The sequence below is a fragment of the Oncorhynchus gorbuscha genome, linkage group LG11 (assembly GCF_021184085.1).
Source record: "Oncorhynchus gorbuscha isolate QuinsamMale2020 ecotype Even-year linkage group LG11, OgorEven_v1.0, whole genome shotgun sequence".
In the NCBI taxonomy this organism is placed as follows: domain Eukaryota; kingdom Metazoa; phylum Chordata; class Actinopteri; order Salmoniformes; family Salmonidae; genus Oncorhynchus; species Oncorhynchus gorbuscha.
The window spans coordinates 87,792,837-87,819,949 of record NC_060183.1 but is presented as its reverse complement, the minus strand read 5'-3'; the positions used below and the strand labels follow the sequence as shown (position 1 = coordinate 87,819,949).

General features: G+C 38.3%; 41 non-coding genes across 41 annotated transcripts; all 41 read left to right on the top strand.

Annotated features, from left to right (window-relative positions):
• The first annotated feature begins 651 nt into the window (after window positions 1–651).
• trnam-cau lies at window positions 652–724 on the top strand. Its single transcript has one exon. It is a non-coding gene; the product is annotated as a tRNA-Met (tRNA).
• Window positions 725–1,945: 1,221 nt separating this feature from the next.
• On the top strand, window positions 1,946–2,018 carry trnam-cau. The gene has a single exon. It is a non-coding gene; the product is annotated as a tRNA-Met (tRNA).
• Window positions 2,019–2,287: 269 nt separating this feature from the next.
• trnam-cau lies at window positions 2,288–2,360 on the top strand. The gene has a single exon. It is a non-coding gene; the product is annotated as a tRNA-Met (tRNA).
• Window positions 2,361–2,635: 275 nt separating this feature from the next.
• Window positions 2,636–2,708, top strand: trnam-cau. Its single transcript has one exon. It is a non-coding gene; the product is annotated as a tRNA-Met (tRNA).
• A 278-nt stretch (window positions 2,709–2,986) lies between these two features.
• On the top strand, window positions 2,987–3,059 carry trnam-cau. Its single transcript has one exon. It is a non-coding gene; the product is annotated as a tRNA-Met (tRNA).
• A 273-nt stretch (window positions 3,060–3,332) lies between these two features.
• Window positions 3,333–3,405, top strand: trnam-cau. Its single transcript has one exon. It is a non-coding gene; the product is annotated as a tRNA-Met (tRNA).
• A 969-nt stretch (window positions 3,406–4,374) lies between these two features.
• Window positions 4,375–4,447, top strand: trnam-cau. The gene has a single exon. It is a non-coding gene; the product is annotated as a tRNA-Met (tRNA).
• Window positions 4,448–5,078: 631 nt separating this feature from the next.
• On the top strand, window positions 5,079–5,151 carry trnam-cau. The gene has a single exon. It is a non-coding gene; the product is annotated as a tRNA-Met (tRNA).
• A 654-nt stretch (window positions 5,152–5,805) lies between these two features.
• On the top strand, window positions 5,806–5,878 carry trnam-cau. Its single transcript has one exon. It is a non-coding gene; the product is annotated as a tRNA-Met (tRNA).
• A 271-nt stretch (window positions 5,879–6,149) lies between these two features.
• On the top strand, window positions 6,150–6,222 carry trnam-cau. Its single transcript has one exon. It is a non-coding gene; the product is annotated as a tRNA-Met (tRNA).
• A 149-nt stretch (window positions 6,223–6,371) lies between these two features.
• Window positions 6,372–6,444, top strand: trnam-cau. Its single transcript has one exon. It is a non-coding gene; the product is annotated as a tRNA-Met (tRNA).
• Window positions 6,445–7,061: 617 nt separating this feature from the next.
• trnam-cau lies at window positions 7,062–7,134 on the top strand. The gene has a single exon. It is a non-coding gene; the product is annotated as a tRNA-Met (tRNA).
• A 279-nt stretch (window positions 7,135–7,413) lies between these two features.
• On the top strand, window positions 7,414–7,486 carry trnam-cau. Its single transcript has one exon. It is a non-coding gene; the product is annotated as a tRNA-Met (tRNA).
• Window positions 7,487–7,984: 498 nt separating this feature from the next.
• On the top strand, window positions 7,985–8,057 carry trnam-cau. Its single transcript has one exon. It is a non-coding gene; the product is annotated as a tRNA-Met (tRNA).
• Window positions 8,058–8,897: 840 nt separating this feature from the next.
• trnam-cau lies at window positions 8,898–8,970 on the top strand. The gene has a single exon. It is a non-coding gene; the product is annotated as a tRNA-Met (tRNA).
• Window positions 8,971–10,863: 1,893 nt separating this feature from the next.
• On the top strand, window positions 10,864–10,936 carry trnam-cau. Its single transcript has one exon. It is a non-coding gene; the product is annotated as a tRNA-Met (tRNA).
• Window positions 10,937–11,217: 281 nt separating this feature from the next.
• trnam-cau lies at window positions 11,218–11,290 on the top strand. Its single transcript has one exon. It is a non-coding gene; the product is annotated as a tRNA-Met (tRNA).
• A 275-nt stretch (window positions 11,291–11,565) lies between these two features.
• Window positions 11,566–11,638, top strand: trnam-cau. The gene has a single exon. It is a non-coding gene; the product is annotated as a tRNA-Met (tRNA).
• A 272-nt stretch (window positions 11,639–11,910) lies between these two features.
• Window positions 11,911–11,983, top strand: trnam-cau. The gene has a single exon. It is a non-coding gene; the product is annotated as a tRNA-Met (tRNA).
• An 842-nt stretch (window positions 11,984–12,825) lies between these two features.
• Window positions 12,826–12,898, top strand: trnam-cau. Its single transcript has one exon. It is a non-coding gene; the product is annotated as a tRNA-Met (tRNA).
• Window positions 12,899–13,180: 282 nt separating this feature from the next.
• On the top strand, window positions 13,181–13,253 carry trnam-cau. Its single transcript has one exon. It is a non-coding gene; the product is annotated as a tRNA-Met (tRNA).
• Window positions 13,254–13,746: 493 nt separating this feature from the next.
• Window positions 13,747–13,819, top strand: trnam-cau. The gene has a single exon. It is a non-coding gene; the product is annotated as a tRNA-Met (tRNA).
• A 618-nt stretch (window positions 13,820–14,437) lies between these two features.
• On the top strand, window positions 14,438–14,510 carry trnam-cau. The gene has a single exon. It is a non-coding gene; the product is annotated as a tRNA-Met (tRNA).
• A 627-nt stretch (window positions 14,511–15,137) lies between these two features.
• On the top strand, window positions 15,138–15,210 carry trnam-cau. The gene has a single exon. It is a non-coding gene; the product is annotated as a tRNA-Met (tRNA).
• An 843-nt stretch (window positions 15,211–16,053) lies between these two features.
• trnam-cau lies at window positions 16,054–16,126 on the top strand. Its single transcript has one exon. It is a non-coding gene; the product is annotated as a tRNA-Met (tRNA).
• Window positions 16,127–16,969: 843 nt separating this feature from the next.
• trnam-cau lies at window positions 16,970–17,042 on the top strand. The gene has a single exon. It is a non-coding gene; the product is annotated as a tRNA-Met (tRNA).
• A 149-nt stretch (window positions 17,043–17,191) lies between these two features.
• Window positions 17,192–17,264, top strand: trnam-cau. The gene has a single exon. It is a non-coding gene; the product is annotated as a tRNA-Met (tRNA).
• Window positions 17,265–17,883: 619 nt separating this feature from the next.
• Window positions 17,884–17,956, top strand: trnam-cau. Its single transcript has one exon. It is a non-coding gene; the product is annotated as a tRNA-Met (tRNA).
• Window positions 17,957–18,398: 442 nt separating this feature from the next.
• Window positions 18,399–18,471, top strand: trnam-cau. The gene has a single exon. It is a non-coding gene; the product is annotated as a tRNA-Met (tRNA).
• Window positions 18,472–19,259: 788 nt separating this feature from the next.
• On the top strand, window positions 19,260–19,332 carry trnam-cau. Its single transcript has one exon. It is a non-coding gene; the product is annotated as a tRNA-Met (tRNA).
• A 273-nt stretch (window positions 19,333–19,605) lies between these two features.
• trnam-cau lies at window positions 19,606–19,678 on the top strand. Its single transcript has one exon. It is a non-coding gene; the product is annotated as a tRNA-Met (tRNA).
• A 482-nt stretch (window positions 19,679–20,160) lies between these two features.
• Window positions 20,161–20,233, top strand: trnam-cau. The gene has a single exon. It is a non-coding gene; the product is annotated as a tRNA-Met (tRNA).
• Window positions 20,234–20,667: 434 nt separating this feature from the next.
• trnam-cau lies at window positions 20,668–20,740 on the top strand. The gene has a single exon. It is a non-coding gene; the product is annotated as a tRNA-Met (tRNA).
• Window positions 20,741–21,014: 274 nt separating this feature from the next.
• Window positions 21,015–21,087, top strand: trnam-cau. Its single transcript has one exon. It is a non-coding gene; the product is annotated as a tRNA-Met (tRNA).
• Window positions 21,088–21,370: 283 nt separating this feature from the next.
• On the top strand, window positions 21,371–21,443 carry trnam-cau. Its single transcript has one exon. It is a non-coding gene; the product is annotated as a tRNA-Met (tRNA).
• A 1,751-nt stretch (window positions 21,444–23,194) lies between these two features.
• trnam-cau lies at window positions 23,195–23,267 on the top strand. Its single transcript has one exon. It is a non-coding gene; the product is annotated as a tRNA-Met (tRNA).
• A 1,095-nt stretch (window positions 23,268–24,362) lies between these two features.
• Window positions 24,363–24,435, top strand: trnam-cau. The gene has a single exon. It is a non-coding gene; the product is annotated as a tRNA-Met (tRNA).
• Window positions 24,436–24,707: 272 nt separating this feature from the next.
• trnam-cau lies at window positions 24,708–24,780 on the top strand. Its single transcript has one exon. It is a non-coding gene; the product is annotated as a tRNA-Met (tRNA).
• Window positions 24,781–25,401: 621 nt separating this feature from the next.
• On the top strand, window positions 25,402–25,474 carry trnam-cau. Its single transcript has one exon. It is a non-coding gene; the product is annotated as a tRNA-Met (tRNA).
• A 631-nt stretch (window positions 25,475–26,105) lies between these two features.
• trnam-cau lies at window positions 26,106–26,178 on the top strand. Its single transcript has one exon. It is a non-coding gene; the product is annotated as a tRNA-Met (tRNA).
• Window positions 26,179–26,451: 273 nt separating this feature from the next.
• trnam-cau lies at window positions 26,452–26,524 on the top strand. Its single transcript has one exon. It is a non-coding gene; the product is annotated as a tRNA-Met (tRNA).
• The last annotated feature ends 589 nt before the right edge of the window (window positions 26,525–27,113 follow it).

Sequence of the window (27,113 nt, the reverse complement as noted above, 5' to 3'; positions counted from 1 at the left end):
TGAAGGTCATGAGTTCGATCCTCACACGGGGCAGCAAACCTTTCAAAATATAGTGTTGGCTGAAAATGATTTCACTGTTATTTTGTACTTTCACACAATACATACTTTTGTCAAGGTGGATACCACATCGTAAGGTCCATATCGATATGTATTACTTTAGAATGAAATCAATCTTTTTTCTCAGGGGTTGTCGAATTTCAGACAATACATACATTTTGGCACGGTGGTTTCAACATCACTGTAAAAATCTGACGTTCGGGAATCGATATTTTTTTCTTCATTTTGGATATTTTTACAAGAAGGGCCTCGTTAGCGCAGTAGGTAGCGTGTCAGTCTCATAATCTGAAGGTCGTGATTTCGATCCTCACACGGGGCAGCAAACCTTTCAAAAAGACAGTGTTGGCTGAAGGTGAAAATGAATTCACTGTCGTTTTGGACTTTCACACAATACATACTTTTGTCAAGGTGGATACCACATCGTAAGGTCCATATCGATATGTATTACTTTAGAATGAAATCAATCTTTTTTCTCAGGGGTTGTCGAATTTCAGACATACATACATTTTGGCACGGTGGTTTCAACATCACTGTAAAAATCTGACGTTCGGAATCAATATTTTTTTCTTCTTTTTGGATATTTTTACAAGAAGGGCCTCGTTAGCGCAGTAGGTAGCGTGTCAGTCTCATAATCTGAAGGTCGTGAGTTCGATCCTCACACGGGGCAGCAAACCTTTCAAAAAGACAGTGTTTGGTGAAAATGAATTCACTGTTGTTTTGGACTTTCACACAATACATACTTTTGTCAAGGTGGATACCACATCGTAAGGTCCATATCGATATGTATTACTTTAGAATGAAATCAATCTTTTTTCTCAGGGGTTGTCGAATTTCAGACAATACATACATTTTGGCACGGTGGTTTCAACATCACTGTAAAAATCTGACGTTCGGGAATCAATATTTTTTTTCTTCATTTTGGATATTTTTACAAGAAGGGCCTCGTTAGCGCAGTAGGTAGCGTGTCAGTCTCATAATCTGAAGGTCGTGAGTCGATCCTCAGGGGCAGACCTTTCAAAAAGACAGTGTTGGCTGAAAAGGAATTGACTGTCACACATGGTGGGGGCAGCAAACCTTTTTGGATATTTTTCAAAAAGACAGTGTTGGAGTTTGATCCTCACAAAGCAAACTTTCAAAAAGACAGTGTTGGCTGAAGGTGAAAATGAATTCACTGTCGTTTTGGACTTTCACACAATACATACTTTTGTCAAGGTGGATACCACATCGTAAGGTCCATATCGATATGTATTACTTTAGAATGAAATCAATCTTTTTTTCTCAGGGGTTGTCGAATTTCAGACAATACATACATTTTGGCACGGTGGTTTCAACATCACTGTAAAAATCTGAAGTTCGGTATCAATATTTTTTCTTCTTCTTTTTGGATATTTTTACAAGCAGTAAGGGTCTCATAATCCGTGAGTTCGATTCACACGGGGCAGCAAACCTTTCAAAAAGACAGTAGGTGACTGTCGTTTTGGACTTTTGGCATGGTGGTTTCAACATCACTGTCAAAATCTCATAATCTTTTTGAAGGGCCTTGTTAGCGCAGTAGGTAGCGTGTCAGTCTCATAATCTGAAGGTTTGTGAGTTTGATCCTCACACAGGGCAGCAAACTTTTAAAAAGACAGTGTTGGCTGAAGGTGAAAATGAATACATTGTCGTTTTGGACTTTCACACAATACATACTTTTGTCAAGGTGGATACCACATCGTAAGGTCCATATCGATATGTATTACTTTAGAATGAAATCAATCTTTTTTTCTCAGGGGTTGTCGAATTTCAGACAATACATACATTTTGGCACGGTGGTTTCAACATCACTGTAAAAATCTGACGTTCGGGAATCGATATTCTTTTCTTCATTTTGGATATTTTTACAAGAAGGGCCTCGTTAGCGCAGTAGGTAGCGTGTCAGTCTCATAATCTGAAGGTCGTGAGTTCGATCCTCACACGGGGCAGCAAACCTTTCAAAAAGACAGTGTTGGCTGAAAAGGAATTCACTGTCGTTTTGACTTTCACACAATACATACTTTTGTCAAGGTGGATACCACATCGTAAGGTCCATATCGATATGTATTACTTTAGAATGAAATCAATCTTTTTTCTCAGGGGTTGTCGAATTTCAGAACATACATACATTTTGGCACGGTGGTTTCAACATCACTGTAAAAATCTGAAGTTCGGTATTAATATTTTTTTCTTCTTTTTGGATATTTTTACAAGAAGGGCCTCGTTAGCGCAGTAGGTAGCGCGTCAGTCTCATAATCTGAAGGTCGTGAGTTCGATCCTCACACGGGGCAGCAAAGCTTTCAAAAAGACAGTGTTGGCAGGATGAAGTGAAAATGAATTCACTGTTATTTTGACTTTCACAATACATACTTTTGTCAAGGTGGATACCACATCGTAAGGTCCATATCGATATGTATTACTTTAGAATGAAATCAATCTTTTTTCTCAGGGTTGTCGAATTTCAGACAATACATACATTTTGGCACGGTGGTTTCAACATCACTGTAAAAATCTGAAGTTCGGTATCAATATTTTTTTCTTCATTTTGGATATTTTTACAAGAAGGGCCTCGTTAGCGCAGTAGGTAGCGCGTCAGTCTCATAATCTGAAGGTCGTGAGTTCGATCCTCACACGGGGCAGCAAACCTTTCAAAAAGACAGTGTTGGCTGAAGGTGAAAATGAATTCACTGTCATTTTGGACTTTCACACAATACATACTTTTGTCAAGGTGGATACCACATCGTAAGGTCCATATCGATATGTATTACTTTAGAATGAAATCAATCTTTTTTTCTCAGGGGTTGTCGAATTTCAGACAATACATACATTTTGGCACGGTGGTTTCAACATCACTGTAAAAATCTGACGTTCGGGAATCTATATTTTTTTCTTCATTTTGGATATTTTTACAAGAAGGGCCTCGTTAGCGCAGTAGGTAGCGTGTCAGTCTCATAATCTGAAGGTCGTGAGTTCGATCCTCACACGGGGCAGCAAACCTTTCAAAAAGACAGTGTTGGCTGAAAATGAATTCACTGTCGTTTTGGACTTTCACACAATACATACTTTTGTCAAGGTGGATACCACATCGTAAGGTCCATATCGATATGTATTACTTTAGAATGAAATCAATCTTTTTTTCTCAGGGGTTGTCGAATTTCAGACCATACATACATTTTGGCACGGTGGTTTCAACATCACTGTAAAAATCTGAAGTTCGGTATCAATATTTTTTCTTCTTCTTTTTGGATATTTTTACAAGAAGGGCCTCGTTAGCGCAGTAGGTAGCGTGTCAGTCTCATAATCTGAAGGTCGTGAGTTCGATCCTCACACGGGGCAGCAAACCTTTCAAAAAGACAGTGTTGGGTGAAAATGAATTCACTGTTATTTTGTACTTTCACACAATACATACTTTTGTCAAGGTGGATACCACATCGTAAGGTCCATATCGATATGTATTACTTTAGAATGAAATCAATCTTTTTTCTCAGGGGTTGTCGAATTTCAGACGATACATACATTTTGGCACGGTGGTTTCAACATCACTGTAAAAATCTGAAGTCGGTATCAATATTTTTTTTCTTCTTTTTGGATATTTTTACAAGAAGGGCCTCGTTAGCGCAGTAGGTAGCGTCAGTCTCATAATCTGAAGGTCGTGAGTTCGATCCTCACACGGGGCAGCAAACCTTTCAAAAAAAGACAGTGTTGGCTGAAGGTGAAAATGAATTCACTGTCGTTTTGGACTTTCACACAATACATACTTTTGTCAAGGTGGATACCACATCGTAAGGTCCATATCGATATGTATTACTTTAGAATGAAATCAATCTTTTTTTCTCAGGGGTTGTCGAATTTCAGACAATACATACATTTTGGCACGGTGGTTTCAACATCACTGTAAAAATCTGACGTTCGGGAATCGATATTTTTTTCTTCATTTTGGATATTTTTACAAGAAGGGCCTCGTTAGCGCAGTAGGTAGCGTGTCAGTCTCATAATCTGAAGGTCGTGATTTCGATCCTCACACGGGGCAGCAAACCTTTCAAAAAGACAGTGTTGGCTGATGAAAATGAATTCACTGTCGTTTTGGACTTTCACACAATACATACTTTTGTCAAGGTGGATACCACATCGTAAGGTCCATATCGATATGTATTTCTTTAGAATGAAATCAATCTTTTTTCTCAGGGGTTGTCGAATTTCAGACCATACATACATTTTGGCACGGTGGTTTCAACATCACTGTAAAAATCTGAAGTTCGGTATCAATATTTTTTCTTCTTCTTTTTGGATATTTTTACAAGAAGGGCCTCGTTAGCGCAGTAGGTAGCGCGTCAGTCTCATAATCTGAAGGTCGTGAGTTCGATCCTCACACGGGGCAGCAAACCTTTCAAAAAGACAGTGTTGGCTGAAGATGAAGTGAAAATGAATTCACTGTTATTTTGTACTTTCACACAATACATACTTTTGTCAAGGTGGATACCACATCGTAAGGTCCATATCGATATGTATTACTTTAGAATGAAATCAATCTTTTTTCTCAGGGGTTGTCGAATTTCAGACAATACATACATTTTGGCACGGTGGTTTCAACATCACTGTAAAAATCTGAAGTTCGGTATCGATATTTTTTTCTTCATTTTGGATATTTTTACAAGAAGGGCCTCGTTAGCGCAGTAGGTAGCGTGTCAGTCTCATAATCTGAAGGTTGTGAGTTTGATCCTCACACAGGGCAGCAAACCTTTTAAAAAGACAGTGTTGGCTGAAGGTGAAAATGAATACACTGTCGTTTTGGACTTTCACACAATACATACTTTTGTCAAGGTGGATACCACATCGTAAGGTCCATATCGATATGTATTACTTTAGAATGAAATCAATCTTTTTTTCTCAGGGGTTGTCGAATTTCAGACAATACATACATTTTGGCACGGTGGTTTCAACATCACTGTAAAAATCTGACGTTCGGGAATCGATATTTTTTCTTCATTTTGGATATTTTTACAAGAAGGGCCTCGTTAGCGCAGTAGGTAGCGTGTCAGTCTCATAATCTGAAGGTCGTGAGTTCGATCCTCACACGGGGCAGCAAACCTTTCAAAAAGACAGTGTTGGCTGATGAAAAGGAATTCACTGTCGTTTTGGACTTTCACACAATACATACTTTTGTCAAGGTGGATACCACATCGTAAGGTCCATATCGATATGTATTACTTTAGAATGAAATCAATCTTTTTTCTCAGGGGTTGTCGAATTTCAGAACATACATACATTTTGGCACGTGGTTTCAACATCACTGTAAAAATCTGAAGTTCGGTATTAATATTTTTTCTTCTTCTTTTTGGATATTTTTACAAGAAGGGCCTTGTTAGCGCAGTAGGTAGCGTGTCAGTCTCATAATCTGAAGGTCGTGAGTTCGATCCTCACACGGGGCAGCAAAACCTTTCAAAAAGACAGTGTTGGCTGAAAATGAATTCACTGTTATTTTGGTGAAAATGAATTTTTCAAGAACTGTTGATTTTGACTTTCACACAATACACATACTTTTGTCAAGGTGGATACCACATCGTAAGGTCCATATCGATATGTATTACTTTAGAATGAAATCAATCTTTTTTCTCAGGGGTTGTCGAATTTCAGACAATACATACATTTTGGCACGGTGGTTTCAACATCACTGTAAAAATCTGACGTTCGGGAATCGATTTTTTTTTCTTCATTTTGGATATTTTTACAAGAAGGGCCTCGTTAGCGCAGTAGGTAGCGTGTCAGTCTCATAATCTGAAGGTCGTGAGTTCGATCCTCACACGGGGCAGCAAACCATTCAAAAAGACAGTGTTGGCTGATAAGGAATTCACTGTCGTTTTGTACTTTCACACAATACATACTTTTGTCAAGGTGGATACCACATCGTAAGGTCCATATCGATATGTATTACTTTAGAATGAAATCAATCTTTTTTTCTCAGGGGTTGTCGAATTTCAGAACATACATACATTTTGGCACGGTGGTTTCAACATCACTGTAAAAATCTGAAGTTCGGTATTAATATTTTTTCTTCTTCTTTTTGGAGGTTTACAAGAAGGGCCTCGTTAGCGCAGTAGGTAGCGCGTCAGTCTCATAATCTGAAGGTCGTGAGTTCGATCCTCACACGGGGCAGCTAAGCTTTCAAAAAGACAGTGTTGGCACAGGATGAAGTGAAAATGAATTCACTGTTATTTTGTACGTTCAGACAATACATACTTTTGCCAAGGTGGATACCACATCGTAAGGTCCATATCTTCATTTTGGATATTTTTACAAGAAGGGCCTCGTTAGCGCAGTAGGTAGCGCGTCAGTCTCATAATCTGAAGGTCGTGAGTTCGATCCTCACACGGGGCAGCAAACCTTTCAAAAATATAGTGTTGGCTGAAAATGATTTCACTGTTATTTTGTACGTTCACACAATACATACTTTTGTCAAGGTGGATACCACATCGTAAGGTCCATATCGATATGTATTACTTTAGAATGAAATCAATCTTTTTTTCTCAGGGGTTGTCGAATTTCAGACAATACATACATTTTGGCACGGTGGTTTCAACATCACTGTAAAAATCTGACGTTCGGGAATCGATATTTTTTCTTCATTTTGGATATTTTTACAAGAAGGGCCTCGTTAGCGCAGTAGGTAGCGTGTCACTCTCATAATCTGAAGGTCGTGATTTCGATCCTCACACGGGGAAGCAAACCTTTCAAAAAGACAGTGTTTGATGAAAATGAATTCACTGTCGTTTTGGACTTTCACACAATACATACTTTTGTCAAGGTGGATACCACATCGTAAGGTCCATATCGATATGTATTACTTTAGAATGAAATCAATCTTTTTTCTCAGGGGTTGTCGAATTTCAGACCATACATACATTTTGGCACGGTGGTTTCAACATCACTGTAAAAATCTGAAGTTTGGGAATCAATATTTTTTTTTCTTCATTTTGGATATTTTTACAAGAAGGGCCTCGTTAGCGCAGTAGGTAGCGTGTCAGTCTCATAATCTGAAGGTCGTGAGTTCGATCCTCACACGGGGCAGCAAACCTTTCAAAAAGACAGTGTTGGCTGAAAAATGAAAATGAATTCACTGTTGTTTTGGACTTTCACACAATACATACTTTTGTCAAGGTGGATACCACATCGTAAGGTCCATATCGATATGTATTACTTTAGAATGAAATCAATCTTTTTTTCTCAGGGGTTGTCGAATTTCAGACAATACATACATTTTGGCACGGTGGTTTCAACATCACTGTAAAAATCTGAAGTTTGGGAATCAATATTTTTTTCTTCATTTTGGATATTTTTACAAGAAGGGCCTCGTTAGCGCAGTAGGTAGCGTGTCAGTCTCATAATCTGAAGGTCGTGAGTTCGATCCTCACACGGGGCAGCAAACCTTTCAAAAAGACAGTGTTGGCTGAAAAGGAATTGACTGTCGTTTTGGACTTTTGGCATGGTGGTTTCAACATCACTGTCAAAATCTGAAGTCGGTATCGATATTTTTTTTTCTTCTTTTTGGATATTTTTACAAGAAGGGCCTTGTTAGCGCAGTAGGTAGCGTGTCAGTCTCATAATCTGAAGGTTTGTGAGTTTGATCCTCACACAGGGTAGCAAACTTTTTAAAAAGACAGTGTTGGCTGAAGGTGAAAATGAATTCACTGTTGTTTTGGACTTTCACACAATACATACTTTTGTCAAGGTGGATACCACATCGTAAGGTCCATATCGATATGTATTACTTTAGAATGAAATCAATCTTTTTTCTCAGGGGTTGTCGAATTTCAGACAATACATACATTTTGGCACGGTGGTTTCAACATCACTGTAAAAATCTGAAGTTCGGTATCAATATTTTTTCTTCTTCTTTTTGGATATTTTTTCAAGAAGGGCCTCGTTAGCGCAGTAGGTAGCGTGTCAGTCTCATAATCTGAAGGTCGTGAGTTCGATCCTCACACGGGGCAGCAAACCTTTCAAAAAGACAGTGTTGGCTGAAAAGGAATTGACTGTCGTTTTGGACTTTTGGCATGGTGGTTTCAACATCACTGTCAAAATCTGAAGTCGGTATCGATATTTTTTTTTCTTCTTTTTGGATATTTTTACAAGAAGGGCCTTGTTAGCGCAGTAGGTAGCGTGTCAGTCTCATAATCTGAAGGTTTGTGAGTTTGATCCTCACACAGGGTAGCAAACTTTTAAAAAGACAGTGTTGGCTGAAGGTGAAAATGAATACATTGTCGTTTTGGACTTTCACACAATACATACTTTTGTCAAGGTGGATACCACATCGTAAGGTCCATATCGATATGTATTACTTTAGAATGAAATCAATCTTTTTTCTCAGGGGTTGTCGAATTTCAGACAATACATACATTTTGGCACGGTGGTTTCAACATCACTGTAAAAATCTGACGTTCGGGAATCGATATTTTTTTCTTCATTTTGGATATTTTTACAAGAAGGGCCTCGTTAGCGCAGTAGGTAGCGTGTCACTCTCATAATCTGAAGGTTGTGATTTCGATCCTCACACGGGGCAGCAAACCATTCAAAAAGACAGTGTTGGCTGATAAGGAATTCACTGTCGTTTTGTACTTTCACACAATACATACTTTTGTCAAGGTGGATACCACATCGTAAGGTCCATATCGATATGTATTACTTTAGAATGAAATCAATCTTTTTTCTCAGGGGTTGTCGAATTTCAGAACATACATACATTTTGGCACGGTGGTTTCAACATCACTGTAAAAATCTGAAGTTCGGTATTAATATTTTTCTTCTTCTTTTTGGATATTTTTACAAGAAGGGCCTCGTTAGCGCAGTAGGTAGCGCGTCAGTCTCATAATCTGAAGGTCGTGAGTTCGATCCTCACACGGGGCAGCTAAGCTTTCAAAAAGACAGTGTTGGCACAGGATGAAGTGAAAATGAATTCACTGTTATTTTGTACGTTCAGACAATACATACTTTTGCCAAGGTGGATACCACATCGTAAGGTCCATATCGATATGTATTACTTTAGAATGAAATCAATCTTTTTTTCTCAGGGGTTGTCGAATTTCAGACAATACATACATTTTGGCACGGTGGTTTCAACATCACTGTAAAAATCTGAAGTTCGGTATCAATATTTTTTCTTCTTCTTTTTGGATAATTTTTCAAGAAGGGCCTTGTTAGCGCAGTAGGTAGCGCGTCAGTCTCATAATCTGGAGGTTTGTGAGTTCGATCCTCACACAGGGCAGCAAACTTTTTCAAAAAGACAGTGTTGGCTGAAGGTGAAAATGAATACATTGTCGTTTTGGACTTTCACACAATACATACTTTTGTCAAGGTGGATACCACATCGTAAGGTCCATATCGATATGTATTACTTTAGAATGAAATCAATCTTTTTTTCTCAGGGGTTGTCGAATTTCAGACAATACATACATTTTGGCACGGTGGTTTCAACATCACTGTAAAAATCTGACGTTCGGGAATCGATATTTTTTTCTTCATTTTGGATATTTTTACAAGAAGGGCCTCGTTAGCGCAGTAGGTAGCGTGTCACTCTCATAATCTGAAGGTTGTGATTTCGATCCTCACACGGGGCAGCAAACCATTCAAAAGACAGTGTTGGCTGATAAGGAATTCACTGTCGTTTTGGACTTTCACACAATACATACTTTTGTCAAGGTGGATACCACATCGTAAGGTCCATATCGATATGTATTACTTTAGAATGAAATCAATCTTTTTTTCTCAGGGGTTGTCGAATTTCAGAACATACATACATTTTGGCACGGTGGTTTCAACATCACTGTAAAAATCTGAAGTTCGGTATTAATATTTTTTTCTTTTGGATTTTTGGAGGTTTACAAGAAGGGCCTTGTTAGCGCAGTAGGTAGCGCGTCAGTCTCATAATCTGAAGGTCGTGAGTTCGATCCTCACACGGGGCAGCTAAGCTTTCAAAAAGACAGTGTTGGCACAGGATGAAGTGAAAATGAATTCACTGTTATTTTGTACGTTCAGACAATACATACTTTTGCCAAGGTGGATACCACATCGTAAGGTCCATATCTTCATTTTGGATATTTTTACAAGAAGGGCCTCGTTAGCGCAGTAGGTAGCGCGTCAGTCTCATAATCTGAAGGTCATGAGTTCGATCCTCACACGGGGCAGCAAACCTTTCAAAAATATAGTGTTGGCTGAAAATGATTTCACTGTTATTTTGTACGTTCACACAATACATACTTTTGTCAAGGTGGATACCACATCGTAAGGTCCATATCGATATGTATTACTTTAGAATGAAATCAATCTTTTTTCTCAGGGGTTGTCGAATTTCAGACAATACATACATTTTGGCACGGTGGTTTCAACATCACTGTAAAAATCTGACGTTCGGGAATCGATATTTTTTCTTCATTTTGGATATTTTTACAAGAAGGGCCTCGTTAGCGCAGTAGGTAGCGTGTCACTCTCATAATCTGAAGGTCGTGATTTCGATCCTCACACGGGGCAGCAAACCATTCAAAAAGACAGTGTTGGCTGATAAGGAATTCACTGTCGTTTTGGACTTTCACACAATACATACTTTTGTCAAGGTGGATACCACATCGTAAGGTCCATATCGATATGTATTACTTTAGAATGAAATCAATCTTTTTTTCTCAGGGGTTGTCGAATTTCAGACCATACATACATTTTGGCACGGTGGTTTCAACATCACTGTAAAAATCTGAAGTTCGGTATCAATATTTTTTCTTCTTATTTTTGGATATTTTTACAAAAAGTGCCTCGTTAGCGCAGTAGGTAGCGTGTCAGTCTCATAATCTGAAGGTCGTGAGTTCGATCCTCACACGGGGCAGCAAACCTTTCAAAAAGACAGTGTTGGCTGAAGATGAAGTGAAAATGAATTCACTGTTATTTTGTACTTTCACACAATACATACTTTTGTCAAGGTGGATACCACATCGTAAGGTCCATATCGATATGTATTACTTTAGAATGAAATCAATCTTTTTTCTCAGGGGTTGTTGAATTTCAGACAATACATACATTTTGGCACGGTGGTTTCAACATCACTGTAAAAATCTGACGTTTGGGAATCGATATTTTTTCTTCATTTTGGATATTTTTACAAGAAGGGCCTCGTTAGCGCAGTAGGTAGCGTGTCAGTCTCATAATCTGAAGGTCGTGAGTTCGATCCTCACACGGGGCAGCAAACCTTTCAAAAAGACAGTGTTGGCTGAAGGTGAAAATGAATTCACTGTTTTTGGACTTTCACACAATACATACTTTTGTCAAGGTGGATACCACATCGTAAGGTCCATATCGATATGTATTACTTTAGAATGAAATCAATCTTTTTTCTCAGGGGTTGTTGAATTTCAGACAATACATACATTTTGGCACGGTGGTTTCAACATCACTGTAAAAATCTGACGTTTGGGAATCGATATTTTTTTCTTCATTTTGGATATTTTTACAAGAAGGGCCTCGTTAGCGCAGTAGGTAGCGTGTCAGTCTCATAATCTGAAGGTCGTGAGTTCGATCCTCACACGGGGCAGCAAACCTTTCAAAAAGACAGTGTTGGCTGAAAATGAATTCACTGTCGTTTTGGACTTTCACACAATACATACTTTTGTCAAGGTGGATACCACATCGTAAGGTCCATATCGATATGTATTACTTTAGAATGAAATCAATCTTTTTTCTCAGGGGTTGTCGAATTTCAGACAATACATACATTTTGGCACGGTGGTTTCAACATCACTGTAAAAATCTGAAGTTCGGTATCAATATTTTTTCTTCTTCTTTTTGGATATTTTTTCAAGAAGGGCCTCGTTAGCGCAGTAGGTAGCGTGTCAGTCTCATAATCTGAAGGTCGTGAGTTCGATCCTCACACGGGGCAGCAAACCTTTCAAAAAGACAGTGTTGGCTGAAAAGGAATTGACTGTCGTTTTGGACTTTTGGCATGGTGGTTTCAACATCACTGTCAAAATCTGAAGTCGGTATCGATATTTTTTTTTCTTCTTTTTGGATATTTTTACAAGAAGGGCCTTGTTAGCGCAGTAGGTAGCGTGTCAGTCTCATAATCTGAAGGTTTGTGAGTTTGATCCTCACACAGGGTAGCAAACTTTTTAAAAAGACAGTGTTGGCTGAAGGTGAAAATGAATACATTGTCGTTTTGGACTTTCACACAATACATACTTTTGTCAAGGTGGATACCACATCGTAAGGTCCATATCGATATGTATTACTTTAGAATGAAATCAATCTTTTTTCTCAGGGGTTGTCGAATTTCAGACAATACATACATTTTGGCACGGTGGTTTCAACATCACTGTAAAAATCTGACGTTCGGGAATCGATATTTTTTCTTCATTTTGGATATTTTTACAAGAAGGGCCTCGTTAGCGCAGTAGGTAGCGTGTCACTCTCATAATCTGAAGGTTGTGATTTCGATCCTCACACGGGGCAGCAAACCATTCAAAAAGACAGTGTTGGCTGAAAAGGAATTCACTGTCGTTTTGTACTTTCACACAATACATACTTTTGTCAAGGTGGATACCACATCGTAAGGTCCATATCGATATGTATTACTTTAGAATGAAATCAATCTTTTTTTCTCAGGGGTTGTCGAATTTCAGAACATACATACATTTTGGCACGGTGGTTTCAACATCACTGTAAAAATCTGAAGTTCGGTATTAATATTTTTTCTTCTTCTTTTTGGATATTTTTACAAGAAGGGCCTCGTTAGCGCAGTAGGTAGCGCGTCAGTCTCATAATCTGAAGGTCGTGAGTTCGATCCTCACACGGGGCAGCTAAGCTTTCAAAAAGACAGTGTTGGCACAGGATGAAGTGAAAATGAATTCACTGTTATTTTGTACGTTCACACAATACATACTTTTGTCAAGGTGGATACCACATCGTAAGGTCCATATCGATATGTATTACTTTAGAATGAAATCAATCTTTTTTTCTCAGGGGTTGTCGAATTTCAGACAATACATACATTTTGGCACGGTGGTTTCAACATCACTGTAAAAATCTGACGTTCGGGAATCGATATTTTTTCTTCATTTTGGATATTTTTACAAGAAGGGCCTCGTTAGCGCAGTAGGTAGCGTGTCAGTCTCATAATCTGAAGGTCGTGAGTTCGATCCTCACACGGGGCAGCAAACCTTTCAAAAAGACAGTGTTGGCTGATAATGAATTCACTGTCGTTTTGTACTTTCACACAATACATACTTTTGTCAAGGTGGATACCACATCGTAAGGTCCATATCGATATGTATTACTTTAGAATGAAATCAATCTTTTTTTTCTCAGGGGTTGTCGAATTTCAGAACATACATACATTTTGGCACGGTGGTTTCAACATCACTGTAAAAATCTGAAGTTCGGTATTAATATTTTTTTCTTCTTTTTGGATATTTTTACAAGAAGGGCCTTGTTAGCGCAGTAGGTAGCGCGTCAGTCTCATAATCTGAAGGTCGTGAGTTTGATCCTCACACGGGGCAGCTAAGCTTTCAAAAAGACAGTGTTGGCACAGGATGAAGTGAAAATGAATTCACTGTTATTTTGTACGTTCAGACAATACATACTTTTGCCAGGTGGATACCACATCGTAAGGTCCATATCTTCATTTTGGATATTTTTACAAGAAGGGCCTCGTTAGCGCAGTAGGTAGCGCGTCAGTCTCATAATCTGAAGGTCGTGAGTTCGATCCTCACACGGGGCAGCAAACCTTTCAAAAATATAGTGTTGGCTGAAAATGAATTCACTGTTATTTTGTACTTTCACACAATACATACTTTTGTCAAGGTGGATACCACATCGTAAGGTCCATATCGATATGTATTACTTTAGAATGAAATCAATCTTTTTTTCTCAGGGGTTGTCGAATTTCAGACAATACATACATTTTGGCACGGTGGTTTCAACATCACTGTAAAAATCTGACGTTCGGGAATCGATATTTTTTCTTCATTTTGGATATTTTTACAAGAAGGGCCTCGTTAGCGCAGTAGGTAGCGTGTCACTCTCATAATCTGAAGGTCGTGATTTCGATCCTCACACGGGGCAGCAAACCATTCAAAAAGACAGTGTTGGCTGATAAGGAATTCACTGTCGTTTTGGACTTTCACACAATACATACTTTTGTCAAGGTGGATACCACATCGTAAGGTCCATATCGATATGTATTACTTTAGAATGAAATCAATCTTTTTTTCTCAGGGGTTGTCGAATTTCAGACCATACATACATTTTGGCACGGTGGTTTCAACATCACTGTAAAAATCTGAAGTTCGGTATCAATATTTTTTTCTTCTTATTTTTGGATATTTTTACAAGAAGTGCCTCGTTAGCGCAGTAGGTAGCGTGTCAGTCTCATAATCTGAAGGTCGTGAGTTCGATCCTCACACGGGGCAGCAAACCTTTCAAAAAGACAGTGTTGGCTGAAGATGAAGTGAAAATGAATTCACTGTTATTTTGTACTTTCACACAATACATACTTTTGTCAAGGTGGATACCACATCGTAAGGTCCATATCGATATGTATTACTTTAGAATGAAATCAATCTTTTTTTCTCAGGGGTTGTTGAATTTCAGACAATACATACATTTTGGCACGGTGGTTTCAACATCACTGTAAAAATCTGACGTTTGGGAATCGATATTTTTTTCTTCATTTTGGATATTTTTACAAGAAGGGCCTCGTTAGCGCATTAGGTAGCGTGTCAGTCTCATAATCTGAATGTCGTGAGTTCGATCCTCACACGGGGCAGCAAACCTTTCAAAAAGACAATGTTTGGTGAAAATGAATTCACTGTCGTTTTGGACTTTCACACAATACATACTTTTGTCAAGGTGGATACCACATCGTAAGGTCCATATCGATATGTATTACTTTAGAATGAAATCAATCTTTTTTCTCAGGGGTTGTCGAATTTCAGACAATACATACATTTTGGCACGGTGGTTTCAACATCACTGTAAAAATCTGAAGTTCGGTATCAATATTTTTTTTCTTCTTTTTGGATATTTTTTCAAGAAGGGCCTCGTTAGCGCAGTAGGTAGCGTGTCAGTCTCATAATCTGAAGGTCGTGAGTTCGATCCTCACACGGGGCAGCAAACCTTTCAAAAAGACAGTGTTGGCTGAAAAGGAATTGACTGTCGTTTTGGACTTTTGGCATGGTGGTTTCAACATCACTGTCAAAATCTGAAGTCGGTATCGATATTTTTTTTTCTTCTTTTTGGATATTTTTACAAGAAGGGCCTTGTTAGCGCAGTAGGTAGCGTGTCAGTCTCATAATCTGAAGGTTTGTGAGTTTGATCCTCACACAGGGTAGCAAACTTTTAAAAAGACAGTGTTGGCTGAAGGTGAAAATGAATACATTGTCGTTTTGGACTTTCACACAATACATACTTTTGTCAAGGTGGATACCACATCGTAAGGTCCATATCGATATGTATTACTTTAGAATGAAATCAATCTTTTTTTCTCAGGGGTTGTCGAATTTCAGACAATACATACATTTTGGCACGGTGGTTTCAACATCACTGTAAAAATCTGACGTTCGGGAATCGATATTTTTTTTTCTTCATTTTGGATATTTACAAGAAGGGCCTCGTTAGCGCAGTAGGTAGCGTGTCAGTCTCATAATCTGAAGGTTGTGATTTCGATCCTCACACGGGGCAGCAAACCATTCAAAAAGACAGTGTTGGCTGATAAGGAATTCACTGTCGTTTTGGACTTTCACACAATACATACTTTTGTCAAGGTGGATACCACATCGTAAGGTCCATATCGATATGTATTACTTTAGAATGAAATCAATCTTTTTTTCTCAGGGGTTGTCGAATTTCAGACCATACATACATTTTGGCACGGTGGTTTCAACATCACTGTAAAAATCTGAAGTTCGGTATCAATATTTTTTCTTCTTCTTTTTGGATATTTTTACAAGAAGGGCCTCGTTAGCGCAGTAGGTAGCGTGTCAGTCTCATAATCTGAAGGTCGTGAGTTCGATCCTCACACGGGGCAGCAAACCTTTCAAAAAGACAGTGTTGGCTGAAAAGGAATTGACTGTCGTTTTGGACTTTTGGCATGGTGGTTTCAACATCACTGTCAAAATCTGAAGTCGGTATCGATATTTTTTTTTCTTCTTTTTGGATATTTTTACAAGAAGGGCCTTGTTAGCGCAGTAGGTAGCGTGTCAGTCTCATAATCTGAAGGTTTGTGAGTTTGATCCTCACACAGGGTAGCAAACTTTTTAAAAAGACAGTGTTGGCTGAAGGTGAAAATGAATACATTGTCGTTTTGGACTTTCACACAATACATACTTTTGTCAAGGTGGATACCACATCGTAAGGTCCATATCGATATGTATTACTTTAGAATGAAATCAATCTTTTTTTCTCAGGGGTTGTCGAATTTCAGACAATACATACATTTTGGCACGGTGGTTTCAACATCACTGTAAAAATCTGACGTTCGGGAATCGATATTTTTTTCTTCATTTTGGATATTTTTACAAGAAGGGCCTCGTTAGCGCAGTAGGTAGCGTGTCACTCTCATAATCTGAAGGTTGTGATTTCGATCCTCACACGGGGCAGCAAACCATTCAAAAAGACAGTGTTGGCTGATAAGGAATTCACTGTCGTTTTGTACTTTCACACAATACATACTTTTGTCAAGGTGGATACCACATCGTAAGGTCCATATCGATATGTATTACTTTAGAATGAAATCAATCTTTTTTCTCAGGGGTTGTCGAATTTCAGAACATACATACATTTTGGCACGGTGGTTTCAACATCACTGTAAAAATCTGAAGTTCGGTATTAATATTTTTTCTTCTTCTTTTTGGATATTATTACAAGAAGGGCCTCGTTAGCGCAGTAGGTAGCGCGTCAGTCTCATAATCTGAAGGTCGTGAGTTCGATCCTCACACGGGGCAGCTAAGCTTTCAAAAAGACAGTGTTGGCACAGGATGAAGTGAAAATGAATTCACTGTTATTTTGTACGTTCAGACAATACATACTTTTGCCAAGGTGGATACCACATCGTAAGGTCCATATCTTCATTTTGGATATTTTTACAAGAAGGGCCTCGTTAGCGCAGTAGGTAGCGCGTCAGTCTCATAATCTGAAGGTCGTGAGTTCGATCCTCACACGGGGCAGCAAACCTTTCAAAAATATAGTGTTGGCTGAAAATGAATTCACTGTTATTTTGTACGTTCACACAATACATACTTTTGTCAAGGTGGATACCACATCGTAAGGTCCATATCGATATGTATTACTTTAGAATGAAATCAATCTTTTTTCTCAGGGGTTGTCGAATTTCAGACAATACATACATTTTGGCACGGTGGTTTCAACATCACTGTAAAAATCTGACGTTCGGGAATCGATATTTTTTTCTTCATTTTGGATATTTTTACAAGAAGGGCCTCGTTAGCGCAGTAGGTAGCGTGTCAGTCTCATAATCTGAAGGTCGTGATTTCGATCCTCACACGGGGCAGCAAACCATTCAAAAAGACAGTGTTGGCTGATGAAAATGAATTCACTGTCGTTTTGGACTTTCACACAATACATACTTTTGTCAAGGTGGATACCACATCGTAAGGTCCATATCGATATGTATTACTTTAGAATGAAATCAATCTTTTTTCTCAGGGGTTGTCGAATTTCAGACCATACATACATTTTGGCACGGTGGTTTCAACATCACTGTAAAAATCTGAAGTTCGGTATCAATATTTTTTCTTCTTATTTTTGGATATTTTTACAAGAAGTGCCTCGTTAGCGCAGTAGGTAGCGTGTCAGTCTCATAATCTGAAGGTCGTGAGTTCGATCCTCACACGGGGCAGCAAACCTTTCAAAAAGACAGTGTTGGCTGAAGGTGGCATGGTGGTTTCAACATCACTGTCAAAATCTGAAAATCGATATCTTTTTGGATATTTTTCAAGAAGGGCCTTGTTATTGTCAGTCTCATAATCTGAAGGTTTGTGAGTTTGATCCTCACACAGGGTAGCAAACTTTTTAAAAAGACAGTGTTGGCTGAAGGTGAAAATGAATACATTGTCGTTTTGGACTTTCACACAATACATACTTTTGTCAAGGTGGATACCACATCGTAAGGTCCATATCGATATGTATTACTTTAGAATGAAATCAATCTTTTTTTCTCAGGGGTTGTCGAATTTCAGACAATACATACATTTTGGCACGGTGGTTTCAACATCACTGTAAAAATCTGACGTTTGGGAATCGATATTTTTTTCTTCATTTTGGATATTTTTACAAGAAGGGCCTCGTTAGCGCAGTAGGTAGCGTGTCAGTCTCATAATCTGAAGGTCGTGAGTTCGATCCTCACACGGGGCAGCAAACCTTTCAAAAAGACAGTGTTTGGTGAAAATGAATTCACTGTCGTTTTGGACTTTCACACAATACATACTTTTGTCAAGGTGGATACCACATCGTAAGGTCCATATCGATATGTATTACTTTAGAATGAAATCAATCTTTTTTTCTCAGGGGTTGTCGAATTTCAGACAATACATACATTTTGGCACGGTGGTTTCAACATCACTGTAAAAATCTGAAGTTCGGTATCAATATTTTTTCTTCTTCTTTTTGGATATTTTTTCAAGAAGGGCCTCGTTAGCGCAGTAGGTAGCGTGTCAGTCTCATAATCTGAAGGAGTTCGATCCTCACACGGGGCAGCAAACCTTTCAAAAAGACAGTGTTCGAATCTGTCGTTTTGGACTTTTGGCATGGTGGTTTCAACATCACTGTCGGGAAGCAAACTTCTTTTTTGGATATTTTTACAAAAAGACAGTGTTGGTCAGTCTCATAATCTGAAGGTTTGTGAGTTTGATCCTCACACAGGGTAGCAAACTTTTTAAAAAGACAGTGTTGGCTGAAGGTGAAAATGAATACATTGTCGTTTTGGACTTTCACACAATACATACTTTTGTCAAGGTGGATACCACATCGTAAGGTCCATATCGATATGTATTACTTTAGAATGAAATCAATCTTTTTTCTCAGGGGTTGTCGAATTTCAGACAATACATACATTTTGGCACGGTGGTTTCAACATCACTGTAAAAATCTGACGTTTGGGAATCAATATTTTTTTCTTCATTTTGGATATTTTTACAAGAAGGGCCTCGTTAGCGCAGTAGGTAGCGTGTCAGTCTCATAATCTGAAGGTCGTGAGTTCGATCCTCACACGGGGCAGCAAACCTTTCAAAAAGACAGTTTTGGCTGAAAATGAATTCACTGTCGTTTTGGACTTTCACACAATACATACTTTTGTCAAGGTGGATACCACATCGTAAGGTCCATATCGATATGTATTACTTTAGAATGAAATCAATCTTTTTTTCTCAGGGGTTGTCGAATTTCAGACAATACATACATTTTGGCACGGTGGTTTCAACATCACTGTAAAAATCTGAAGTTCGGTATCAATATTTTTTCTTCTTCTTTTTGGATATTTTTTCAAGAAGGGCCTCGTTAGCGCAGTAGGTAGCGTGTCAGTCTCATAATCTGAAGGTCGTGAGTTCGATCCTCACACGGGGCAGCAAACCTTTCAAAAAGACAGTGTTGGCTGAAAAGGAATTGACTTCACTTTTGGACTTTTGGCATGGTGGTTTCAACATCACTGTCAAAATCTTTTTGGCCACAATTTTTTTCTTCTTTTTGGATATTTTTACTTTTGTTAGCGCAGTAGGTAGCGTGTCAGTCTCATAATCTGAAGGTTTGTGAGTTTGATCCTCACACAGGGTAGCAAACTTTTAAAAAGACAGTGTTGGCTGAAGGTGAAAATGAATACATTGTCGTTTTGGACTTTCACACAATACATACTTTTGTCAAGGTGGATACCACATCGTAAGGTCCATATCGATATGTATTACTTTAGAATGAAATCAATCTTTTTTCTCAGGGGTTGTCGAATTTCAGACAATACATACATTTTGGCACGGTGGTTTCAACATCACTGTAAAAATCTGACGTTCGGGAATCGATATTTTTTTCTTCATTTTGGATATTTTTACAAGAAGGGCCTCGTTAGCGCAGTAGGTAGCGCGTCAGTCTCATAATCTGAAGGTCGTGAGTTCGATCCTCACACGGGGCAGCTAAGCTTTCAAAAAGACAGCAGGATGAAGTGAAAAAATTCACTTTCAGACAATACAAAAGGTGGATACCACACGTAAGTCCATATCTTCATTTTGATATTTTTACAAGAAGGGCGTTAGCGCAGTAAGTGAAAATCTGAAGGTCATGAGTTCGATCCTCAGCAAACCTTTCAAAAATATAGTGTTGGCTGAAAATGAATTCACTGTTATTTTGTACTTTCACACAATACATACTTTTGTCAAGGTGGATACCACATCGTAAGGTCCATATCGATATGTATTACTTTAGAATGAAATCAATCTTTTTTCTCAGGGGTTGTCGAATTTCAGACAATACATACATTTTGGCACGGTGGTTTCAACATCACTGTAAAAATCTGACGTTCGGGAATCGATATTTTTTTTCTTCATTTTGGATATTTTTACAAGAAGGGCCTCGTTAGCGCAGTAGGTAGCGTGTCAGTCTCATAATCTGAAGGTCGTGAGTTCGATCCTCACACGGGGCAGCAAACCTTTCAAAAAGACAGTGTTGGCTGAAAGTGAATTCACTGTCGTTTTGGACTTTCACACAATACATACTTTTGTCAAGGTGGATACCACATCGTAAGGTCCATATCGATATGTATTACTTTAGAATGAAATCAATCTTTTTTTCTCAGGGGTTGTCGAATTTCAGACCATACATACATTTTGGCACGGTGGTTTCAACATCACTGTAAAAATCTGACGTTCGGTATCAATATTTTTTTTTCTTCATTTTTGGATATTTTTACAAGAAGTGCCTCGTTAGCGCAGTAGGTAGCGTGTCAGTCTCATAATCTGAAGGTCGTGAGTTCGATCCTCACACGGGGCAGCAAACCTTTCAAAAAGACAGTGTTGGCTGAAGATGGTGAAAATGAATTCACTGTTATTTTGGACTTTCACACAATACATACTTTTGTCAAGGTGGATACCACATCGTAAGGTCCATATCGATATGTATTACTTTAGAATGAAATCAATCTTTTTTTTTCTCAGGGGTTGTCGAATTTCAGACAATACATACATTTTGGCACGGTGGTTTCAACATCACTGTAAAAATCTGACGTTTGGGAATCGATATTTTTTTCTTCATTTTGGATATTTTTACAAGAAGGGCCTCGTTAGCGCAGTAGGTAGCGTGTCAGTCTCATAATCTGAAGGTCGTGAGTTCGATCCTCACACGGGGCAGCAAACCTTTCAAAAAGACAGTGTTGGCTGAAAAGGAATTGACTGTCGTTTTGGACTTTTGGCATGGTGGTTTCAACATCACTGTCAAAATCTGAAGTCGGTATCGATATTTTTTTTTCTTCTTTTTGGATATTTTTACAAGAAGGGCCTTGTTAGCGCAGTAGGTAGCGTGTCAGTCTCATAATCTGAAGGTTTGTGAGTTCGATCCTCACACAGGGTAGCAAACTTTTTAAAAAGACAGTGTTGGCTGAAGGTGAAAATGAATACATTGTCGTTTTGGACTTTCACACAATACATACTTTTGTCAAGGTGGATACCACATCGTAAGGTCCATATCGATATGTATTACTTTAGAATGAAATCAATCTTTTTTTCTCAGGGGTTGTCGAATTTCAGACAATACATACATTTTGGCACGGTGGTTTCAACATCACTGTAAAAATCTGACGTTCGGGAATCGATATTTTTTTCTTCATTTTGGATATTTTTACAAGAAGGGCCTCGTTAGCGCAGTAGGTAGCGTGTCACTCTCATAATCTGAAGGTTGTGATTTCGATCCTTTCACGGGGCAGCAAACCATTCAAAAAGACAGTGTTGGCTGATAAGGAATTCACTGTCGTTTTGTACTTTCACACAATACATACTTTTGTCAAGGTGGATACCACATCGTAAGGTCCATATCGATATGTATTACTTTAGAATGAAATCAATCTTTTTTTCTCAGGGGTTGTCGAATTTCAGAACATACATACATTTTGGCACGGTGGTTTCAACATCACTGTAAAAATCTGAAGTTCGGTATTAATATTTTTTCTTCTTCTTTTTGGAGGTTTACAAGAAGGGCCTTGTTAGCGCAGTAGGTAGCGTGTCAGTCTCATAATCTGAAGGTCGTGAGTTCGATCCTCACACGGGGCAGCTAAGCTTTCAAAAAGACAGTGTTGGCACAGGATGAAGTGAAAATGAATTCACTGTTATTTTGTACGTTCAGACAATACATACTTTTGCCAAGGTGGATACCACATCGTAAGGTCCATATCTTCATTTTGGATATTTTTACAAGAAGGGCCTCGTTAGCGCAGTAGGTAGCGCGTCAGTCTCATAATCTGAAGGTCATGAGTTCGATCCTCACACGGGGCAGCAAACCTTTCAAAAAGATAGTGTTGGCTGAAAATGAATTCACTGTTATTTTGTACTTTCACACAATACATACTTTTGTCAAGGTGGATACCACATCGTAAGGTCCATATCGATATGTATTACTTTAGAATGAAATCAATCTTTTTTTCTCAGGGGTTGTCGAATTTCAGACAATACATACATTTTGGCACGGTGGTTTCAACATCACTGTAAAAATCTGACGTTCGGGAATCGATATTTTTTCTTCATTTTGGATATTTTTACAAGAAGGGCCTCGTTAGCGCAGTAGGTAGCGTGTCACTCTCATAATCTGAAGGTCGTGATTTCGATCTTCACACGGGGCAGCAAACCATTCAAAAAGACAGTGTTGGCTGAAAAGGAATTCACTGTCGTTTTGGACTTTCACACAATACATACTTTTGTCAAGGTGGATACCACATCGTAAGGTCCATATCGATATGTATTACTTTAGAATGAAATCAATCTTTTTTCTCAGGGGTTGTCGAATTTCAGACCATACATACATTTTGGCACGGTGGTTTCAACATCACTGTAAAAATCTGACGTTCGGTATCGATATTTTTTTCTTCATTTTGGATATTTTTACAAGAAGGGCCTCGTTAGCGCAGTAGGTAGCGTGTCAGTCTCATAATCTGAAGGTCGTGAGTTCGATCCTCACACGGGGCAGCAAACCTTTCAAAAAGACAGTGTTTGGTGAAAATGAATTCACTGTCGTTTTGGACTTTCACACAATACATACTTTTGTCAAGGTGGATACCACATCGTAAGGTCCATATCGATATGTATTACTTTAGAATGAAATCAATCTTTTTTTCTCAGGGGTTGTCGAATTTCATATCAGACATACATTTTGGCACGGTGGTTTCAACATCACTGTCAAAATCTGAAGTTCGGTATCAATATTTTTTTTTTCTTCTTTTTGGATATTTTTTTTGGATAGGTTTTTAATCTGAAAGATCCTCACAAGGGCAAAAAGACAGTGTTCAGGATTGAAAATGAATTCACGTTATTTTGTAGGACAATACATACTTTTGCCAAGGTGGATACCACATCGTAAGGTCCATATCTTCATTTTGGATATTTTTAATCTGAAGTCAGTCTCATAATCTGAAGGTGAGTTCGATCCTCACACGGGGCAGCAAACCTTTCAAAAAGACAGTGTTGGCTGATGGTGAAAATGAATTCACTGTTATTTTGTACTTTCACACAATACATACTTTTGTCAAGGTGGATACCACATCGTAAGGTCCATATCGATATGTATTACTTTAGAATGAAATCAATCTTTTTTTCTCAGGGGTTGTCGAATTTCAGACAATACATACATTTTGGCACGGTGGTTTCAACATCACTGTAAAAATCTGACGTTCGGGAATCGATATTTTTTTTCTTCATTTTGGATATTTTTACAAGAAGGGCCTCGTTAGCGCAGTAGGTAGCGTGTCAGTCTCATAATCTGAAGGTCGTGATTTCGATCCTCACACGGGGCAGCAAACCTTTCAAAAAGACAGTGTTGGCTGATAAATGAATTCACTGTCGTTTTGGACTTTCACACAATACATACTTTTGTCAAGGTGGATACCACATCGTAAGGTCCATATCGATATGTATTACTTTAGAATGAAATCAATCTTTTTTCTCAGGGGTTGTCGAATTTCAGACAATACATACATTTTGGCACGGTGGTTTCAACATCACTGTAAAAATCTGACGTTGGGAATCGATATTTTTTTCTTCATTTTGGATATTTTTACAAGAAGGGCCTCGTTAGCGCAGTAGGTAGCGTGTCAGTCTCATAATCTGAAGGTCGTGAGTTCGATCCTCACACGGGGCAGCAAACCTTTCAAAAAGACAGTGTTGGCTGAAAATGAATTCACTGTTGTTTTGGACTTTCACACAATACATACTTTTGTCAAGGTGGATACCACATCGTAAGGTCCATATCGATATGTATTACTTTAGAATGAAATCAATCTTTTTTTTCTCAGGGGTTGTCGAATTTCAGACGATACATACATTTTGGCACGGTGGTTTCAACATCACTGTAAAAATCTGAAGTCGGTATCAATATTTTTTTCTTCATTTTTGGATATTTTTACAAGAAGGGCCTCGTTAGCGCAGTAGGTAGCGTGTCAGTCTCATAATCTGAAGGTCGTGAGTTCGATCCTCACACGGGGCAGCAAACCTTTCAAAAAGACAGTGTTGGCTGAAGGTGAAAATGAATTCACTGTCGTTTTGGACTTTCACACAATACATACTTTTGTCAAGGTGGATACCACATCGTAAGGTCCATATCGATATGTATTACTTTAGAATGAAATCAATCTTTTTTCTCAGGGGTTGTCGAATTTCAGACAATACATACATTTTGGCACGGTGGTTTCAACATCACTGTAAAAATCTGACGTTTGGGAATCGATATTTTTTTCTTCATTTTGGATATTTTTACAAGAAGGGCCTCGTTAGCGCATTAGGTAGCGTGTCAGTCTCATAATCTGAATGTCGTGAGTTCGATCCTCACACGGGGCAGCAAACCTTTCAAAAAGACAGTGTTTGGTGAAAATGAATTCACTGTCGTTTTGGACTTTCACACAATACATACTTTTGTCAAGGTGGATACCACATCGTAAGGTCCATATCGATATGTATTACTTTAGAATGAAATCAATCTTTTTTCTCAGGGGTTGTCGAATTTCAGACAATACATACATTTTGGCACGGTGGTTTCAACATCACTGTAAAAATCTGAAGTTCGGTATCAATATTTTTTCTTCATTTTGGATATTTTTTTACAAGAAGGGCCTCGTTAGCGCAGTAGGTAGCGTGTCAGTCTCATAATCTGAAGGTCGTGAGTTCGATCCTCACACGGGGCAGCAAACCTTTCAAAAAGACAGTGTTGGCTGAAAAGGAATTGACTGTCACTTTTGGGGTGGTTTTCAAATCACTTTCAAAATAGATATTTTTACAAGGTGTTACCGCAGTAGGTAAGGTCCAGTCTCATAATGAACTTTAGAGTTCGATCCTGAAAAACTTTTTAAAAAGACAGTGTTGGCTGAAGGTGAAAATTAACATTGTCGTTTTGGACTTTCACACAATACATACTTTTGTCAAGGTGGATACCACATCGTAAGGTCCATATCGATATGTATTACTTTAGAATGAAATCAATCTTTTTTTCTCAGGGTTGTCGAATTTCATAATCATACATACATTTTGGCACGGTGGTTTCAACATACTGTAAAAATCTGAAGTTCGGAAAATATTTTTTTCTTCTTCGTTTTTGGATTTTTAAAAAGGGCATACTTTTGTCAAGGTGGATAGTCCATAATCTGAAGGTCCATTTCGATATTATAACTTTTAAAAAGACAATGGAAATCAAAATTTTTTCACTGTTATTTTGTCGAATTTCACACAATACATACTTTTGGAGGTATCAACATCACTGTAAAAATCTGACGTTAAGGTCCATATTTTTTCTTCATTTTGGATATTTTTACAAGAAGGGCCTCGTTAGCGCAGTAGGTAGCGTGTCAGTCTCATAATCTGAAGGTCGTGAGTTCGATCCTCACACGGGGCAGCAAACCTTTCAAAAAGACAGTGTTTGATGAAAATGAATTCACTGTCGTTTTGACTTTCACACAATACATACTTTTGTCAAGGTGGATACCACATCGTAAGGTCCATATCGATATGTATTACTTTAGAATGAAATCAATCTTTTTTTTCTCAGGGGTTGTCGAATTTCAGACGATACATACATTTTGGCACGGTGGTTTCAACATCACTGTAAAAATCTGAAGTTCGGTATCAATATTTTTTCTTCTTCTTTTTGGATATTTTTACAAGAAGGGCCTCGTTAGCGCAGTAGGTAGCGTGTCAGTCTCATAATCTGAAGGTCGTGAGTTCGATCCTCACACGGGGCAGCAAACCTTTCAAAAAGACAGTGTTGGCTGAATGGTGAAAATGAATTCACTGTTATTTTGTACTTTCACACAATACATACTTTTGTCAAGGTGGATACCACATCGTAAGGTCCATATCGATATGTATTACTTTAGAATGAAATCAATCTTTTTTTCTCAGGGGTTGTCGAATTTCAGACATACATACATTTTGGCACGGTGGTTTCAACATCACTGTAAAAATCTGAAGTTTGGGAATCGATATTTTTTCTTCATTTTGGATATTTTTACAAGAAGGGCCTCGTTAGCGCAGTAGGTAGCGTGTCAGTCTCATAATCTGAAGGTCGTGAGTTTGATCCTCACACAGGGCAGCAAACCTTTCAAAAAGACAGTGTTGGCTGAAGGTGAAAATGAATTCACTGTCGTTTTGGACTTTCACACAATACATACTTTTGTCAAGGTGGATACCACATCGTAAGGTCAAAAATGAATGTATTACTTTAGAATGAAATCAATCTTTTTTTCTCAGGGATTGTCGAATTTCATATCAGACATACATTTTGGCACGGTGGTTTCAACATCACTGTCAAAATCTGAATTGCAAATGCCA